Genomic DNA, 20,950 nt, shown 5'->3' on the forward strand with positions numbered 1-20,950 from the left:
AGCTAGCATAGCTTCTGGCTTCATGGCCAAATAGTTGCTCAATAAATGTGAACAATCCAACAGTCAGTCAGCCAACAACAACAACAAAATAGAGATCTCACATTATCTCCCTTCTCTTCTTATGCATCCAATTGTGAGTATGTCTAACTGTTAAATCCTTGGTCCCCAAACAAGCAAACCATTTTCCCCCAATTAATTAACAGGGCCCATGGCATTGTACTACAAGGCATGGTTGAGACATTTATTACCCTGGAGCCAAGTTTAATAGCTCTGGCAATTTCCCTTTCATGTCCAAATCTGAGCTTCCTTGCAAATTAATTAGGTTACGGTTTATTATAGAACTGCTCTTGGTGGAGTCCTGGACAGCAAGCCCTGTAATTCCCAATCCAGATTTATATCACACTCACTTGTTTCATGCTTCTCTCAGATCTTCAACTTATCTCATCCAATGCGGTCTTGAAAGGAAGTCACTGATCTGACCATCAGTTCAAAGTTCTACCAAGCTAAGGCATGTAGAACACTGGCTTCCTGATTTATTTTATTTTTAAAAGTTATTTTAATGGACTACATTCAGGGTTTGTTTTTTAAAAACACTTTTGTGTCAGGGACTTCTTCAACAGTTTGGTGAAACCAATAGATAAATGCATAAGATAAAATACACAGAACTACAAAGGATATCATTTATTATTATTTTTGACATTCCATGGGCCAACAGAGAATTTACCATTCCCTAAAATTTAAATCTGTGAATAGAGTCTTAACTACTCATTATTAACTATCATAGACTACCACCTTTATATACCTAGATTGATTTGGAATTTAATATAGGAGTAATAGCTGAGCAATTTAAATTACAGTCTGTAAAAAAGCTCTGATAATATTTACATCTAAATAAGTCAGCTTAGCCACCTCGATGTTAGCCTCTCCTGGCTGACTACACTTGTACTGCAGCTGGCTTGCCACATATTGACTCCTCCTATCAATATGATTTAAACCCTCAGACTTTTTCAATTCCTCCCAAATCGAAATAATTCTAATTCACTGAGAATTTCTTGAGGGTTTCCAGGTGGAACTGAAATAGGACCCTCTGGTACCTATATAAATGGCTTTCTTCCATCACCTGCAATTTTATATAATTTTTCCCTTGTGCATAAATATCTGGAATATATCAGTGAATAATGAATGGTCTGTCTTGTTGTTCTTCTCCTCCTGACCAGGTATAACTGGGGAAAAGATCCTTCCTGGTTCGCTCTCTCAGACAATGAAGATGCAGCTCTCTGCAACCTGACATAGTTTGTTTGGGCCTGGGGATTGCTCTAGAGACTTCTTCTTCTTTTTTTTTTTTTTTAAGATTTATTTATTTTAGAGATAGTGAGAGAAAATGAGCCAGGGAGGGGGGTGCAAAGGAGAGGGAGAAGCACTCCCAACTGAGCAGAGAGCCTGAAGGGGCCCTCTAACCCAAAACCCGGTGATCATGACCTGGGCCAAAGGCCGACACTTAACCGACTGAGCCACCCAGTCACCCTACTTTAGAAACCTCTCATCTCCCTACAATTTACTGAGGTCTGGAAGCTACTATTTGAGCTGGAGAGGATAGCTGAAGAGGAAAATGAACTTGATAGCTAGTCATAATAATAATTATTAATAATAACTCACTTATAATAAAAGTAGTCATTATTATCATGGCTATCATTATTAAGTTCATCTGTTGAGTAATCATAAATATTTCACTTGTAGGACATGTCCTAATTTTGAATTTTATTGAAAGGTACTAGGTAGGGCTTACATACCAGCATTTGTGCCCATATATATGCTATAGGGTTTATTCAACAAATACTCATTAAGTGCCTACCCTGTACCAAACACCAGCTACTACTGATCTGTTAAGTGTGTCTTATTGATCTGGGAACCCTGGAAACCCCCTGAATTTCAAACGTTAAAATTAGGTTCATGTGTTCCAACCCAACTAAGCTTCTGACACCTTCTGGCTCTCATTCTATTCCAGTGCAACATTGTTAGCAATTAACAGTAGCTGTTTTCAATTGGCTTTCAATAGGCTGCAATGACACTTTCACAACTCAATCACCAAAACCTCACCATTAGAAAATTGTAAAAGGTATGAAAAATGTCAGCCCAAAGGCAAAATCATTTAGCAATTTAAAAGTGAAAGCAGAAACTCTCTAGAAAAAGTAATCTTTTACCTTGAGCTCTTGTTTAACTCCTGAAATGTGTAGTTAATTTTTGTGAACAGCCATTTCCATTTCATTTTACAAATGAAAGATGTGCTAATTAAGCTTAGAAATCAAGGATTTCACTAAAAGAAAAATGATGAGCTCATTCCCAATTAGCGATTTACTTGATGGATACCACGCCTTAAAAATGCAAGAAACAGAAAATACCAAGTAAATGCATACCTTCCAAGGCTGTTTCACGGTATCTTTGAGAACAGAGATAAAACTGAACGACGACTCTTCCCCTCAAATATGTACATTAACAAGACGGACCTTTGCAGAATGAACGAGAGTCATTTCTAATCAAACCAAAGTCAGTATCTCACTGTCTGGAAAGACAACTGAACCAAACAGCTATTTGCTGGTTGGAATTACTTTAAATTATTTTAGAAAACGTCAAAAAATAAATTAGATTTTCCTTCTTGCATGTATTTTTCCAGATCCTTTTAAAAACAAAATGTTCATTTGGGGCCGTGACAGCTAAAATAGAAATGTCTTTGGCATAAACTCAGCTTTCTAGCCTGCAGGCAAAACATAAAATTGTTGTTAAATTGGAGTGGACCAGAAAACGGATGATAAAACTTGTCCATGAAACTTCTGCTAATAACAAACATTTGTCCCATGACACGTACTGTAAGTAATAACACATGACAGGGGATGGATGTGTCATTGTCCCGAACAGCAGCTTTTGGTGCCTTTCAAGGCAGGAGGCCAAGTTCACCTAGCCCTTCATTTGTGGTTTCCAATGAAACTGTTAGGGTTAAAAATGCCCTTCTTAAACTAGGAAAGACTTGGGAAGACAATTCTCTGATGTTCTGGTCTCAATTGATCTTCTTTTAAAGTTTCCGAAGGAAGCTTGGGCTGTTGTTACTTAACATAAGCGAGCACAAATTCCAGGTTCTATGTAATGCTTCATCAGCATTTCCTATTTCTTTTTTTTAAAGATGTTTATTTATTTGAGAGAGAGAGAGAGAAAGCATGAGTTGGGGGGAGGGGCAGAGGGACAAGCAGACTCCCTGATGAGCAGGGAGCCCGATGGGGGACTCGATCCTGGGACTCCGGGATCACGACCTGAGCAGAAGGCAGACGCTTAACCGACTGAGCCACCCAAGCGCCCCAGCATTTCCTATTTCATAAGAGCTAGGCCATTTACTCACTTGTCGACATTTCTTTTTCACAGGGTAGTCAGAAGGAGAGAAGAAGCAATCCCACAAGAGGCAGAGTTTGTAGGTGAAGGGACCGTGCCAACATAAGTCCTTCCATTTGTCTGGCTTTGCTTTACCGTATTTTACTCACTCTAAGACGCGGCTGATTTAAGGTTCACCATTTTATATACCAATACAAAAAAGAATATACACTTTCAGCCAACCTATGATACAACACCTTAGTGATAGTTCTGCCTGAAAATTCTGGGTGGGCCACACAGCCTCCCTTGCCCGCAAACTTCCTTTATCTATTCCAGATTATTTGGTATTTTCTCTTGCCTTCTCTTGCACTGCTTGGCCTGGAATGGGAATTCTTTTGCACTTATCTCAGTAACAAAATGTAACAAAGCCTCATGGACCTGTAGGCTTTTCCCTTCCAGGTCCCTTAAAGCACTTGGCTGCTCCTTCCAAGGAAAGAAGGAATTGCAGTCACCTCTCCGACAAAGAACATTTGCTTCGCAAGCATCCCGTTCATGGCCAGCTGCTGTCTTTGTGCGTACACAGCCACTTTTCAGGTCAAGGCTGAATAACAGGCTTCTTGTTGGAAACTTCTGAAGTGCCAATTACACTCGACACACACCTTCCTGGCATCACACACAAACCCAATCGGCACAGCACTAACATAAACAATTACGACAAAGTTTGCAGGCAGCGGCCCCTTCCCTGTGACTGCTGCCTGGCTGACAGCAATTCTACAATGTCTCTCGATTTCAGGGATGGGAAAGTACACGGAAAAACTGTGCTTCTTAGAATTAGCAGAGCACTGTATACTGTGTTCACACACTCTAGGGGTAGCAAACCCAAAGGCCCACAGAGCCAATTAAATCCTGCACATGGGTCGAGTTTTATACAAAAAACATGTGCCCTCTATGTCAAATGTTTCCTGCCTCTCTTTTAATAGAGATGTGGATACAAAGGAATAGTGTACACCATGAGGAAAACACCCAGAGCCACACTCAGGAATGGTCACAAACTAAGGAACGCATGTCCCCTCTAAAGGGTGCAGATGCCACATTGCTCAGGTCAGCTGTTAACGGGTCAGTCATCCTGTAAGGACACTTTGAACACAATATCATTCAATCTTCAGATTCTTCAAGAGAAGCTAGGCATCTGAGTTTTCATATGAAATCTCTTAATTTTTCAGTTTTGGCAACTAATTCAAAAATTTCATAACACTAAGTAGGCCACACAAGGCAAATCCGTGGGCCACACTTGGCTCACAGCTCAAAGTGTGTGGTCCAGGCAAGACAACCTAACATAGGTCAGCCGTGTAATAAACATGGCTATTTGTCCTGTGGGTATTAATCAAAAAACGCTCAGCATGACTGAAAAGGTGATCCTATCCTGTATGTCTGCCTGTGAAGCATCAGGGCACATTAGGTACCAGTACAAACCCTGAAGGGGAAAGTCTTTTTAGCCAGTTCATTTTAAATTTTGGTTTTATAATTCTCTAAGTATAACAGAACCAAGTCACTAGAGGGATTTCAAGGCTTAGCACTGGGAACAAGTAGCTTTTCAGAAAATAAAAATTTATTCTTTTTTCCAATGCCAATATTTCTTTAAGAATGAGAACTACTGCCCCGGATCCCAGGCTTGGTTGGTGCTCTCTGAACCACAACGCCTCCCTGAACCAGGGGCCTCGCTGCCCCCCAAGCTCCCCGCTCTCTTGGGGCTGTGGGGGGAGGAACTGAAGTAGAGGACAGGGCTGATGACTTGGGAGTGCCCTTCCTGTTGTCCCTGCTTCCTAGTCCTAGAAAAGATCTCCTCCCCCCCCCCCATGCCCTTGGAAAAGGGAGAGGGGGAGAATAAAAGAGAAACTCTAACTAGTGCTCAGCCCAAAGCACGCACCTCTGGCTTAAAGGCTAAGAGCCCACCCAGCCTCTGAATCTCAAATATACCTGCTCTCATAATGGAGCTCCAGGCATGAGATCCTCCAGGGAACTTGATTTTCTAGGACTCAATTTTCCCATCTGTAAAATGACTCATTACACTTTCAATCTGGGTTCTGAGAAAATTCAGGGACCAGGATATTGTGCTTAAAGAAGAGGATCTGGTTTTATACAATCTGCATTTGGTCTTGAAAGTGAGGCTTCCATTTAATAGGAAAATATAACACCTAAAAAACAAAAATAAAAAATGTAGTGTTGAAAAACACAGGCTAGGTAATCTAAGTGACCTGTCACGAGGCCTCTCCAGATTTAATGCTTTGATTATAAAACTTCCCCAACACGTATTTACATTTCAATATGTTCTCACAAAGTAAAATGCAGGTATTTTCAGATTAAATAATAACTCCAGCTTTTACCCAAAATATGACTCGCTATGAAAATTCTGGTAAGGCTAAGTATGCAAAGGTTCAAACAACTTCGATTTTTCTCTTCAAAACGAAGCTTCCTCTTTTCTCAGATTTTGCAAGACATGACAGCAAAGAGTGTGAGTCTCGGAAAAGCAGCTCACACTAGGAAAAAGGACACCTTGTGTTTATTTGCTGTCCAACACACACTCCCTGGTCAAGTCTGTACACACAAGTGAAGGGAACGGAGGACATTTTCAGTGTATAAAGTCTCGAGACCATTTTCCTCTGGAAATACAGGAAATTGAGGTGAAGATAAATTCCCCTACATAGGCCAGAGATAAACGTAACCACTTCTCAAACACACTTGATGATTTCCTACCCTCTTCGCCTGTACGTGGAACACACTCCAGCCCGTTCATCCACACCTCTCTAAAACCACTTCATACACTGCATGTCAATTCCAAACCCCCCCACTTCTCCCGAGCCCCGAAGCACCTACTATCATTTATAAGTGCCTTCTACAAATGGCTAGTTTTGTGAACTCCGTTTGGACATACCTAGGTTTAACTTTTACCCATATATTTCTGAAGTTAAAACCACTATTGTTCTTTCGTATCCTCCATGGTGTCTTGAATATACGTAAGTAGGTAATCAATATTCTAGCTGAAGGATATATCAACTGAATAATTTCTGTGTCCATGGGCAAGAACACTATTACTATATGAGAAATGATAATATGAGTTCAAAAGCACTTTGAAAGGGGTGCCTGGGTGGCTCAGTGGGTTAAGCGCCTGACTCGACTTCAGCTCGGGTCATGATCTCGTTTGTGAGATCGAGCCCTGGGTTGGGCATGGAGCCTGACTGAGAGTCTCTCTCTCCCTTTCCCTCTGCCCCTCCCCCTATTTGCACACGTGTGTGCACACGCACACTCTCTCTCGCTCATAAATAAATAATAAATAAATAAATAAATAAATAGATAAATCTTAAAAAAAACCACTTCGAGATAAAGGCAGAAACAGCCTAATTGTTAATGTAGTGGTGTGAATGTTGTGGTATGTTGGATCATGAAAACAATGCTTAAAATAAAGCAGTGAGTAAAAGAAGGGAGATGCTGTATAATGCTACAAGCTCAATGATATATTTAATGAAAAATATTAAAAAGAGAAGAAAAGACTTCACAATAATGTCTAAGATTATTGGATTCATAATAGTATTTTTTCCGTTTTTTCAAAACATTAGTATTGAGGTTTATATTACTTTTCTAATGAAAAAAATAATTTAAAAAACATAATAAGAAACATGCTTTGAGTTTCTATGCCAAAGGAGTATCAGAAGGACTTTGTTATTACATGAATTTGAGGTCCACATAATTTCCATTTAAAAAAAATTTATAGCAAATGTTCCTTTGTGGTAGTTCACAGAATAAAAACTGATAGGCCCTCCTATGGGTTTCATCATGGGCTTTTCTTTTAATAAATTACATTCCACGGAGAACGTGTTGTACCAACATGCCTGTGTCTCGCTACCAAAGAAAATTTAAAAAGCAAACTGAACCAATTTGTTTCCTGGTGTATATTTATCCCCATTAAGAGCCCAGAGAGCGAAAAAACATGGTAATTATTTTAGAGCTCTCGACATGCTTTCATGCTTGAAGCCATAGGCTGGATTAGGTCCTGAAAGACCCCATGTAGTATAAGAAACAAAGCTTGCTGTTACCTGAGAAAAAGCCCCAGAACATTTTGTCCTCTGGCTAATGACTGACTTAGATTCGGACGGCAAGACAGTACTCCAGTCTTGTTCCCATGGTATCCCCAGGCATGGGGGGCATGTCTGCTCTTAACCAAACTTTAAAGCTGTGTGTGTGTGTGTGTGTGTGCACACGCGCACACGTGTGCATGTATTTAAGAGAGTAAACTACTCCCAAAAGGCAAAAGAAGGTGGGATATTTTGTCTTTTTTTTTTCCCCCAGAAGGACCTGGGTAATTCAAAAGACTTGCCTAAAGGAATGAGTCTAAAATAACACATTTTACCTCTAGATTTCTACAGCTCAAAATACACAAATCATTCCAAACTCCTTTTCTTACTTCCATTCTGTAATTACCTAAGTCACCAAAAATTTCCCAATTGATCAATTTAAATTCTAATTATCTCTCTCACAGCTCTTTGCTATGTGACACAGTCCCATGCAATTAGACATATTCACAACTGTGCAGTGGTATTCCTAAAAACACCTCTATCTTCTTGATTAAACCTTTGCCCCTTTTCCTGCCTCGGATGCCAATGTGAGGGTCAGGGTCACAGCAGCCACACTGCAAGTATGAGGGAATAGCCAAGAAAAATGCAGGAATCTTGGATATAATACTGTTTCTGAAACAAAACCAGAAACCACCTACCTTCAGTTTTCTTACTTATTTAAGTTCACGTGGTTGAATTTTCCTGTAGGTAATAGCATTCTTATCTCATAATCCATTTACTGCCAAACTCTATTACCTTGGTCTATTCCTTCATTTGTTTTTCTCTTTGTCTGATTCGCTTTTTCTCTGTCTGATTCTCTTTGTCTGATTTCTCTTTGATTCTTTTTCTCTTTGTCTGATTCATTTTTTCTCCATCTGTTATCTTTGACTGATTTCTCTTTGATCCACTGTCCTTAGTCCCTTATGTGAAAATAGGTCCATTTTGCAGACATATATATTCTATATTCAGTGTTTACTAGTGTATGTAATCAGAATATGTGTTTGATGATACACTTCATTTAAAAAAAAAAAAGAGGACAGGGCAGAGAATAGGCTGATTTTATGATTAAATATATTTGGAAAACACTGGATACTTGTTCCCCTTCTAGAGCTCTGCAATACACATAAAACTATTGCAGCCTTTGGGAAAAAAAGAACAATTAAAATAGAGACATTAGAGTATCATTCAGATGCGTCCTAATCTTAGTGGTCACTGAATTGATTTTTCAAGCACTCCCTTTACCTACTTACTGTTCACCTCTCCGAATTAGAGTTCTGAGGACCATATGTAAGAAACACTGTACTACCTTTATCCACAATTATTTTAATAATTATTGTTTCATGCCTTCTTATTTGCAAATGACCCATATGTTCTAACACATTTTAGAGAAACTTCAGGGAATTTAAATCAATAGCTATGTCAACACATACCAAACAAAGGCAGGTGGTAATGAAATTCTTGATTACTTCTGGCTATTAACAAATTCCCCATTTTCTTTGCCCAGAAGATGCAGCCCCGGATACTGGCACCAGTGGTAACATGCATGTGCATTTCTTGGTGGAGAAACTTGTTCCAGACTCCATGCTTGAGACATAGTATCTTTATTACTCTTTGCACTGATCTCTGTAGGGGCAACTGCTGTGATTCTGTGAAACAATTCTTGCTAATCTATGACATATCTGGTTTGTCACGTGTTCTTAAGATCCTTCTTTACCTTTAATGCCAAACTTGCTTTCCCTTTGCGGATAGTTTGTTCTCTCTGCAGAAGCATTTGATATAGCTCCCAGGAACCGTAGGTTGTAATCACCACCCCCAGCATCCTTTTCCAAATTACTCTGTGCCATGAGCCCAGCTGTAACTATCAGGGTGTGGGTTTTTTCCCCCTTTGCGCTCTTCACATTGTCTCAACTTTGAGCCAGAATAATTTAAGTGCTAAAGTCTTGGCGGGTTTTGCAACCATGCACAGCCTTATGAAGTCTAGGCGTTTTGCCAGAAATCGAAACTTTGTTGAACTATGTTAAAAGGTTAAACATTTCACAGAGTTTGGATTCCCCCACCCCCACTGCACTTCCAGACTCTGCCTTGTTCTTAAATGTCTGTTTTATCAAGAAATGGAATAACTAATAATGTGCTGGATAGAACATTTTCAACCATCACACTGTAACCATAGTAGTGCTAAAACCCCCAACTAAACAAATGTTCATCACACTCCTCTCCTTAATCAAAAAGAGCTGAGAACATAGAACCCATTTAGTTTGTTTTAAAATGAAATGCTAGAAGCTTTCCATAAAACATAGCTTTAAACATGAAGCTGTTATTCATTGCTTGTAATAATTTCTATGTTAACGAAACACCTTTCCTAAAATGAATATCAACGAATAAAAATAAATTGCAACGTCCCCTAGTCTGGAGGGAAAGATAAACATCAGCTCCTAGGCCCCTAGGTTTGAAAGCATCCCTATACTTGATTCTTGGAACACTGGATGCCTGCTGACTCCTGGACAGGATGCTCCTGAGGTTCTTGTGCCCACAGTCAACACGGATACTGAAGGGAAAGGAAGTACATGTTTCTAGAAATCATCTGTGACCCCCTCCCAACTCCCCACACCCACCTGAGAGTAAGTGGGGTAAGTGTCTTGACATCTCTGCTAAACTGTTCCCCAAGTTAGCTCATTCTCTCCATCCTGACTGCCACCACCCTCTCGCCCGGACCCCCACAGTGGTGTCCTAACTGGCCTCTCTTCTTCCTCTTCCTTCCAATCTCCCCACGGCAGCCAGGCCATAGGGTCCCTAGGGCTTTAGAATAAAAACCATCTTCTAATCCTACCTGATAGGCCCTACTTAAAACCTCTCCACATCTTAAACCACCTCCCCCTTTCCCACCACATTCCTTAGCCCTGGGGCCTTCTTTCTTTTCTGCAAAACACACCAAATTTACACCTGCCTTAGGGCCAGGGTGGGGCATCCCTCCCCCATCTCCCCATGGCTGACTCCTCCCTGTCATTAGTTCTCAGCTTAAGCCTCTGCGTAGGACAGCCTTCCCCAACCACACAACCTAATCATCCTCCCCAGACCCTTAGTTATTCTCTAACAGATCCCCTTTTAAAACATGCTGCATGGCACTTTCCCTATCTGGCATTTTCTCTATTGATTAATTTCCTCTCTTCCAATTCCCTCCACTTGTCATGAGCAGGAATTTACTAGTTTACTGTTATATCTCCAGAACCTATAGTTGTAATTATGACATAGGAAGAAGGAAAGAAATAGGTATTGAATGAATCCATGAGCAGCACAAGAAGAGAAATGTGAGCACTACCCTCAGCCCCTGTGGCCTAGTCATGGGAAGACGTGCCAGGACTAGCTAGCAGGCACTTTCAGGTAAGGGTGTATCAGGGGCTGGGCACCCTGAGAGATGCTTTTGGGTGTGCCGTGAGACTTTATGAACTTCACCAGCGGAAGTACAGTTACTGACAATAAACAGAGAGCTATGTTTGTCTTTACTTGTAGGAAAATGAACTTCTCCAGATGGCTGTTTGTGTCTTTGACCTATTCAGTATAGTTTTAGCTACTACTTTTCAAGGCAATCTCTTAAGAAGAAATTTCCTTAGGTAGAGAATAAATAATTTTTACTTAATGTATTAAAGTAAATTACTGAGAGTTTCCTGCTAGATAGTCATGACTTTATAAGGAATTCATGAACAACTGTTAAGTAAAGTAACATCGTGCCCTTACTTTTGGACAAACAGCCAACTCAGATGACTCATATACATAGGTTGAAAATTGTATCTGCAATCAAAGATCAGAGCCAAAGTTGGTGACTGGAAAAGTGCTTAACAAATCTTTGGCTTCGAAGTCAGGTTTCATGTGCAGCCAGGATTAACAAGGGAAAGCATGACCAGAATGGAATGTGAGGTTTGAGCACTGGGGAGAAGATGTCTCCAGGGCTGGGAGCTGCTTTTGGTCAGCAGCTCCGGGAGCTAGGCTTGTTTCAGCCTTATGTGATTCTGCTGTCATGATCAGTCAACGGGATAGGAAGAAAACTGGGAAAGGAGCCTGGGTGAGCAAACATACCGAAATACGTTTCGTGAAATTAAAGGGAAAGATCTTAGTAAGGTCACTTCTGGGAAAACGCAGATAATGTCAAATTGATTGATAAAGGAAAAAGCAAGGAAGTTAACTGTCTCCAATTTCATAAATAATAGAGCTTATAGAATTTCACTCCTGATGTATACTCAGAGGGAAAATAAAATAGGATACTGAAGAGGTTTCTGCACTCCCATTGTTTACTCCAGCATTATTAACAATGGCCACAATATGGAAATAACCTATCCGTCCATAAATGAATGAATGGATAGAGACGTGGTATAGATGCACCATGGAATATTATTCCACAATGGAATCTGACAACATGGATGGAACTTGAGGACACCGTGCTGAGATAAGTCAAACAGAGAGAGGCAAATACTGTATGATGTTACTTATATGCAGAACCTAAAAAAATGAAACTCATAAAGATAGAGTATAGTAGTGGTTACCTGGGATGGGGGGGTTGGAGGAATAGGAGCGATGCTATTTAAGGGCACAAACTTGCAACCAGTACACAAATAAACCCTGGAGATCTAATGCAGAGCATGGAGAATATGGATGGCAATACTGTATTATAATCACTGAACTTGCTAAGAGATCTTAATTATTTCCACCACAAAAAAAAGATAAATATGTGATGTGAGAGAGGTGCTAATGAACGTTATGATGGCAATCATATAATATAGAAACGTATTAAATCAACATGTTGTACACCGTAAGCTTACACAATGTTGCATGCCAAACATATCTCAATCAAAACATTTATAAACGATAATAACAGAGAGGCACCATTTTCTGAGATTCGTGCTTCTCCATAGGTAGACAAAGAACCTGAATCTGATAAAATTAGTACCCAGCAGAGCTCCTCATAAAAATGTTCTCTTACCACTGACCATACAATAGAAATGTACAAACATACAAGGTGATAATAATGATAAGCATCTAGATATTTCCCAAAGCTCGCAAGAGAAAATATATGATAAGGGAAAAGGATTACAGTTCCTTATGAAGAATCAGATGAAAAGAAAAATTACAGGCCTGGATCAAAGAGGCTATTACTCTCATTTGTTGATTCGACAAGTACTTGTGCAAGTACTATATCAGGCACTGCAGACGTAGAGATAAGTAGGTACACATCCTAAAAATAGATCTCTGGAAAATGTGGACCATAGTAACCCATATACAAGCAGACAGGGAGATGGTGTCATGCCAAGGGAGGGACTGTTTGGTAGGACAGGAGAAATATGAACATGTTAAGGACCTAAGTTCTTTCTGAAAAAGATTGAGTAAATACTGCTTTTCCTTACCACTCATCATTCTATCACAGTTCAATGAATGCTGCTAAAGTGGAACTTATTTTATCCCTTTTCTGAATGTTTTTTTTTAATTTGAATTAATTAGCATATAGTATAGTATTAGTTTCAGAGGTAGATGTCAGTGATTCATCAGTCTTATATAACACCCAGTGCTCATTACATCACATGCCCTCCTTAATGTCCATCAACCCAGCTACCCAACCGCCCACCCCTCTCCCCTTCAGCAAACCTTAATTTGTTTCCTACGGTTGAGTCTCTTATGGTCCGTCTCCCTCTCTGATTTCGTCTTGTTTTATTTTATGAACAGGTGTTTTAATCTGTAAAGATAAGGAAAGAAACTTCCAAATAGGGGTTTAAAATAGTATCTAAGCAACGTCATCTCTCAATTCCCCATCCTCATTGTTTCCACAACACCATCCCCCAAAATGAGATGGTTTCCCTTAGTTACTAGTATTGCTATATTCAACAGGTAGCCCCTGTCCACCAATTTGGATGCATTTTTGCTGCATTTGAATCTGTTTCCTGAATTTACGTTAATTTTTTTTAACTTTAAAATTTCTGCTAATTTCTTTGCCAGCACTATATAATCCTTTTTTTTATACAGATCCACACATTCATTCATTCATTCATTCAACAAATGTTTAGTGCATACATCACTTGGTGCAAGCTACTGAACTAAGCAATAGAAAGAGAAGGACAAGCAAGGCACCACTGACCCTGTCTTAAGGCGTGGATGTCCTAGTGAGTACAAGTAAACAGGGAGTCCCAGGAGTGTGCTAAAGGCTATGACAGAGGACAAGTATTAGGAACTATGAGAGCATGTTATTGGACAAGGTCTTGAGGTGTCAGGAAAGCTGTTCGAGGGAAACAACATCAATACTGAAACATAAAGGATGAAAAGAATTTATCCAAGTAAAGAACACAGAGAAGAATGTTCTAATCAGGACTCAGACGTATTTTCAAACCCCTAGAGATGAGAGATACATTCCAGAAATTACAAGTGTGTGACTATGTACATTGGTGGGAGGTTGTGGGGTCTGGGGGCGGAGGTGTGATGGAGGGTGGAAGATGGGGATGGTGCTCAGGTTTCCATAGATGATAGCAAGACAGAAGTTGTAAAGGACCTCATGAGCCATATTAAATACTTTGAATTTTATCCTGACAGCAGTGAGAGCCTTTGGAGGTTTTTAAACAGGGGAACTATGAAAATAGATTTCTGTTTTAGAACACTGACTACAGACTAGAAAGTAAACCATATGAAAATATGAATTACAGTAGCGTAGCCCACATATAAGTTGCAAGTGCTCAGAGAAGCAGGGTCAGAGGCCAAGGGAGAGACTGTTTGGCAGGAAAGAAGAAAACGGAACATGTTAAATTCTGATGTTCAATCTACGTGGAAGATTGAAGATACAGAAGAGAGGAGACCATCAGTAAAGCAGTTCTTGAGGACAGAAGGGATACGATACAGAGCACGGACTAAGGAAGACACATCTTCCACTGGAACAGGAGGAACGTAAAATGGTGGATGTGGATATAGATCAAGTTCTAAATTTGCTGGCAGGAAATGAAAAAATTCTCTTCTTGCTTCTGTTTTCTCTAAGATCTGCTGGCAAGATGTGTTGCCAAGAGTGACAGAAGAGGTAGGGTAAAGAGTTTGAGAAGAGTGGGGAACCTGAAATAGCCACATTGGAAAATGGCAGAGAGAGAGAACCGAATGCACACAGAAGCATCTCTGGGTGCTGCTGAGCATTTGGCTAAGATCGAAACCATACATTTCTAGCGGCATGAATCTGGGTAATTGTGTGAATGCTCCAGGCAGAGCTCAATAGCCCAGGTCCAGATACCTCATGAGTAGACATTTAGAATGGCTTAGCTCTAAGGTCTTGCTGGGGGATGGGCACAGAGGAAGAATAAAAGGGTACATGAGTGAGGATACTGACAAGAGTATGGCCCAAAGGAATAAAGCATGGAGGCAAAGCTGAAAAGGAATGTAACTGGGATGGGGAAGGCCAATGGATATAACAAATGGGGCAAGAAACAAGATGTCTCTGTGAAGAGAAAGGTCACGTGTGCATGAGAGACTGAAGGAAGATGAAGTGGAAGGGTGGCATTTGTGAATTTAAACATTCAGAGGTGGAAAAGAAGTTCCAGGAGAGGACAAGAGCGGCTGGAGAGGAGTGGAGAAGTCCCTGGAGGTGAGGCTGCTCAGGAACTGAGAGGCAAGTCGCTGTGTATCCCATACATAGACTTGCAGGGCGGTACGACTCAGAGCGGAAAGAAAAACTAGTAGTGGTGGCTAATGTCTTGAGTAAACAAGGGCTTAAGTACATTGGCAGGTAAGGTCAATGAAGAGGGACAAAGGGTATTAATATAGTCAGATGATCTGAGCCCCAAAGGAGCAGTGGTTTTTATGTGAGGGTAGATGAGCAGCAATTTGGAAGAAGCCAAAGAGGGAAATACTAAGCCCATTTTCTACCCTGAAGAAAGTGAGGTGTGGATAAACAACCCAACTACTTGAGAGACTTTCAGGGAAAGCGATTTCCTCAGGAGCAGCCAAGTATCTGAGCCACGATGGAACCAACAGAGATGGGATGAGGAGGTGATGGTGTTGAGAAGAGTGGTGGCAGAGGACCTACAAGTCTTCTCCACTGTAAAGTTCTTCTTCCCTTAGAAATTAGATATTATTATGTCAGGAGATACTTTGAAACTACATAAATATCCTGATCCTTTTCAAATTTTTGATTTATTTGTGAATTTATTTATACTTAAGTGAATTTCCAATTTTACTCAATAGGTTTTAATCCATTACCATCATTATTCATATGCTCAAATTGTCCCAAATTTGTCCAGAAGGAGCTTAAAGCCAGCGTGAAGCTGGCTTCTGTTTCCTTTTGACACGTTCCCAATATTAACACTTCTGTGTTTTCTGGCATAAGATAACTTGTCTTGTATTTTCCCTGCCCTATCCCTGGAATCAGCCATTTCTTCAAGGAAATGGTTCCTCTGCATGGAAAACCATATTTAAAAACCAAGATCTGAATGCTAAATGCGCTCACTGCTGGAGGGGTATCACTGCTCCAAACCCCTATCAGTGCAAAGAGCTAGGAAATATATGAATACAGATACATATCCAAGTCACTTGCACATCCATACATTTGTATCTTCAATTATCTGTCTACCTATCTAGCCATTGATCATCTATCTAACCAAGGTTTATCTAGACTATGAGTTCATATGGATACTTCCAAATCCAATCCAACACAACAGGATTTATTCTCATTTCCTCCCTTTCTGTATTTGTAACTTCCTTTCTAAAAGTGAGAAGGCTGTGTCCAATTATTTTTAATATATTTACTTAATTGATTGATCCCACTGGGTGTAACCTGCCACCACTCTACCCCGATGTGACTGCCTCTTCCCTGTGCCACAACTCTGATTCCATATTCCAAGCTGTACCTTCAGATGGACAGCTAATTACCCCACTTGATCTCTAACACCTCCCATCAGCCCCCTGCAGGGAGGCCCTCTTCATCTTACTTGGGCTCTAATACCCCCCCATCATGTCCCCTTCCCCACCTTACTTGGCTCAACACCCCACATCAGACCATCCCCTACATGGACACTTCCCTCCTCTGCTTGAGCTCTGCCATACCACACCGGGAGAGCATTCCTTGGAGGTGCTTTTCTTATCATCCTGGGGCTCCAACTCCCCACACTGGACCACTCCTCCTCAGGCACTCATGCCTTACCCTGCTCGAGTTTTCACACTCTATGCCAGCTTCCCACTCCCTTGAAGGGATGCCCTCCTTGCTCTGATCAGGCTCTGACGCTACACCCAAGCCACCCCTACCCTTTGCAGGGATGCCCTCGTCACCTTGCTAGGGCCCTGACACCCAACACCCTTGGATGGACCATCTACACCCTGCTCCGGCTCTCGGCCACTACCACCACTCCCTGATACACCTACACCTAGGACACCAGCTTTGCTCCACCCAATCTAAGGGATCTGGGGCTGCATTCTTCAGAGAAGGAAGAGAAGTGCTAAAATGCTTTTAACATAGATGATGAAGGGCTTCAAGATGTCTACAGACTTGTAATTTATAATTTTTTAATCATAAGGTTTATAACTGTCTAGTGTATCATGTTTATGAATTACTAATTTATCAGAGGAATAAAATTCAGTGAGTTTATTGATATCTTATAAAATGTAAAACTAATCTTTTCAATAATTCTGAGGAAAGGTTTATTTTATTGGATATTTATCTCCCATGTGCAGATGGAGTGGGCCACACCTATTATCTGCCATTCTGAAGAAGACTACAATTTGAGAACATTTTGAGAATTGCAGGTATATAGCAATTGCTTCATAATTAATAATAAGTCATGCAAAATTCCATCTTTTCACTTTGTAATCACCATGGTTTTAAAAAAAGTCTGAGTTTAGTCATGATGGAAGCAGCTGTTTGAACTATAGTTACTGCTTATTAGAAAATGTCATTTTTTTTCAATTCTGTTATTTTTTTCATGCACATTGTTGGGTGTTGCTGTAGATCAAGAATATGGATGGCATTTTTATTATTTTAAATGAAATTTAAAAATCAATTTACCAAATGTTAACTTTAAACAAGACTCTTTTTTCATTGTGCTTACTAAGTGTCAGATTTTGTTTAGAAATTTGTTGCGTGTGTGGACCATCGCTTTGCATGCAGGATTTTTCTATGTAGTTTTATTTTAGTACGTTTCATGTTAAACTGCTTACTAATGTTTCAGATTTGTGTATTTATTCTTGTCATCTAAAAGCATTCATTATTTAGCCACAGATACACTAATTTCCATATTTTACCTTTTCTTTATATCATGAATATGTTTAAATAATAACCAGTTAAAAAGTGAAGCTCTTGACTTGATTATTTACTTCTGTGGAGCTCAATAAAGAATGAGTGAGGCATTAGTGAATTTAACTTTTTTCCACCCAAGGTTTTTTTCTTCTATAAAATATTTGTGCAGTCACTTCTTAAAACTAGCACATTTCAGCCCTACATCTTCATGAAACTCCATTGAAAAAAACTATTTTGAAATTCAACAGTAGCTAAATTAAAATTTCCTCCTGGAATAGGGAGTGATGAGGTAATTTTTCCTCCCAAATGTGAATGAAAAAAAATTATTTTTCTGTGATATTAACGTATATACATTTCATAGACTTTTCCTTTTTCCAAGAATGCGATGCTAAAACTGCAGCGATTTTAGCAGCATGCTTTGCTTTAATTTATTTTTCAGAAGTCCATTATTTTTTAAAATATATGACAATACACCAGATTTAAAGATTCTGCAATATAACGCAAAATATAGATTTCAATAATGGTTACAACACTGTAGGTGTTATATAATTTATTAGTTTTACTAATGAGTTCACCCTTACCCAAGGTAGTTGTTGTGTGAAAGATGCTGAATATGTGTGTTGATCAATTTCCAATCTCATCAGAAATTTCTTTGATCCTTTTTTCTACCCTACTTTTTTTTTCTTCTTATCTTGAAACAACACATTCTTTTTCTATTAATAGATATGTGGAATTCAGGAGTAATTTTTTTTCTTTTCTGCTTGCATTACAAAATGAAAATGAATGTGTGCTCCTCCCTGAGTGTGGCTTATGATTTAATAATGCCACAGTTCCTGGTCTTGTCGGTATTCTTACTTCTGCAAGCATAATTTGAGGCCTCCAATCTCAGGCACACCTCGTGTCATGTGGGTATCAGGAATAAAAAGCAAATCTTATAAGTGGTCTGCCTTTAAGCACCACATCAGGTACAAGGAGAAATGCAAAATTTTTGCCGTATAGTTTTTCATTCCATTGCAGCTTTTTCTTTGGCTAGATCATAAAAATTTTTACTTCCACTTAGAGTGCTTTAACACTTTTACCAATCTAATCACTGAATTTATATTTTGTTTTTAATGAATTGCCCTGAGTCCTTTATTTACAATGCAAGCTATACAAACGTTTTGACATCGTAAAATAAAATTAATTAAGGTATGCATTTAGTTTTTATAATAAAAGACTATGTAGCCTGTGATACTCTATGAGAAGGAATAATTTAAAACAAATAGTATCCTATTTTTAAGCCTAGAAAATGTTTTGTCATATTCAGTATAAAGCAGATGAAATATAGGATTGTTACCAAAAGAATATCTATTACATAGCCTCCTACTTCTTCTGAAACTTTTTCCCCTAAACTCAAATGAATAAATATCCCATGGGGGAAAATGTCTCTCATCTACAATTAATTTCTTGATTAGATCTACACTTGAAGTTTGCTGTGACAGGTTGGCTCTCCCCCCCAATGTTACTATAAGTTTCTTAAGATTTCAGAGGAGGTATACCATGTAGGAGCTGGAACCAATTTTTAAAATTTGCATCATACACGTGTCCAGTCAGTTGAACTGCTGACTTAACTCCATCTTTTAAAAATAGAGTAAGGCTCTGCACAAATGTGGAAAGATCGAGTTATACTAATGAGAACCATTTAGTGAGCTGCTTGACACTTACTGGACATGATAATCAAATTGCAGTATAGGCAGCAAACCCTACTGTCGAGTATGGCTTTTAAATCCATAAGGTGTGCAAGAAATTTTCCCAGACCACTGCATTCAGCTTGAAGGTATGAGAAACCAAAGGTGTGTGACTGAGGCAGCCCCAGGGAGGACCAAGGAAAAGGGACAGCTGTGCTCCTCAGCTTGCAAACTTCCTCTCCTTCCCTGCCTCCCCCCGCCCCCACCCTTTCTCTCTCTTACGTATCTATATATGTGTGTGTTAATATCTCTTGTGCAATTACATTCCAATACTATTTAAAGATGTTAGATGAGTACAGCTAATAATAAAAAATAAGATCTAGCATATCAAAGGAAACAGTCCAGAAAACTAAAAGGCAGCCTTTTAGAGGAGATACTTGCAAATGTCTTCTCAGATAAAGGGCTAGTATCCAAGATCTACAAAGAACACATCCAACTCAACACCCAAAAAACAAAAAAATCCAGTCAAGAAATGGGCAGAAGACATAAACAGATATTTCTCCAAAGAAGACATACAAACGGCCAACAGACACATAAAAAAATGTTCAACATCACTCAACTTCAGGGAAATACAAATCAAAACCACAATGAGATACCACCTCACACGGGTCAGAATGGCTAAAATTAACAAGTCAGGAAACAACAGATGTTGGTGAGGATGTGGAGAAAGGGGAACCCTCTTACGCTGTTGGTGGGGAATGCACACTGGTGCAGCCACTCTGGAAAACAGTATGGAGGTTCCTTAAAAAGTTAAGAACAGAACTACCCTATGACCCAACATTTGCACTATTATGTAATTATTCAAAGGCTACAAAGTGATTCCAAGGGGCACATGCACCCCAATGTTTATAGCAACAGTGTCCACAATAGCCAAACTATGGAAAGAGTGCAGATGTCCATCGACAGATGAACGGATAAAGAAGATGTGGTATATGTATATACAACGGAATGCTACTTGGCCATCACAAAGAATGAAATCTTGCCATTTGCAATGATGTGGATGGAACTAGAGGGTATTATGCTGAAGAAAATAAGTCAGTCAGAGAAAGACAAATACCATATGGTTTCACTCATATGTGGAATTTAAGAAGCAAAACAGATGAACATAGGGGAAGGGAAGGAAAAAAAATAAGATGAAAACAGAGAGGGAGGCAAACTATAAGAGACTGAACTATAGAGAATAAAGTGAGGGCTGCTGGAGGGGAGTTGGGTGGAGGGATGGGGTAACTGAGTAGATGGGTATTAAGGAGGGCACCTGAAAGTTGTGAGAACTGGATGTTATACATAACGGAAGAATCACTAAATTCTACCTCTGAAACTAATAATACAGTATGTGTTACTTGAATTTAAATTAAAAAAAAAATATTTGGGGTGCTTGGGTGGCTCCCTCAGTTAAGCGTCTGCCTTCGGCTCAGGTCATGATCCTAGGGTCCTTAGCAGGGAGCCTGCTTCTCCCTCTACCTCTGCTGCTCCCCCTGCTTGTCCTCGCTTGTTCTTTCTCTGTCGAATAAATAAAA

The 20,950-nt window shown here is 39.7% G+C and overlaps 1 protein-coding gene across 6 annotated transcripts in view; it reads right to left on the reverse strand.

Annotated features, from left to right (window-relative positions):
• Positions 1 to 20,950, reverse strand: part of TTC29 (tetratricopeptide repeat domain 29) — a 468,751-nt gene that overhangs the window by 416,920 nt on the left and 30,881 nt on the right. For 4 of the 6 annotated variants that reach the window (XM_087866494.1, XM_087866491.1, XM_087866487.1 and 1 more), the window contains exon 2: positions 13,098 to 13,185. The exons of the other annotated variants lie outside the window; for them this stretch is intronic. The gene's annotated coding sequence lies outside the window, so the exon portion shown is untranslated. The remainder of the gene's footprint in view (positions 1 to 13,097; positions 13,186 to 20,950) is intronic. 6 annotated transcript variants of the gene reach the window in all.

This window comes from Ursus americanus, chromosome 13, assembly GCF_024610735.1.
Source record: "Ursus americanus isolate L20-20 chromosome 13, mUrsAme1.1.p, whole genome shotgun sequence".
NCBI classification, from domain to species: Eukaryota; Metazoa; Chordata; class Mammalia; order Carnivora; family Ursidae; genus Ursus; species Ursus americanus.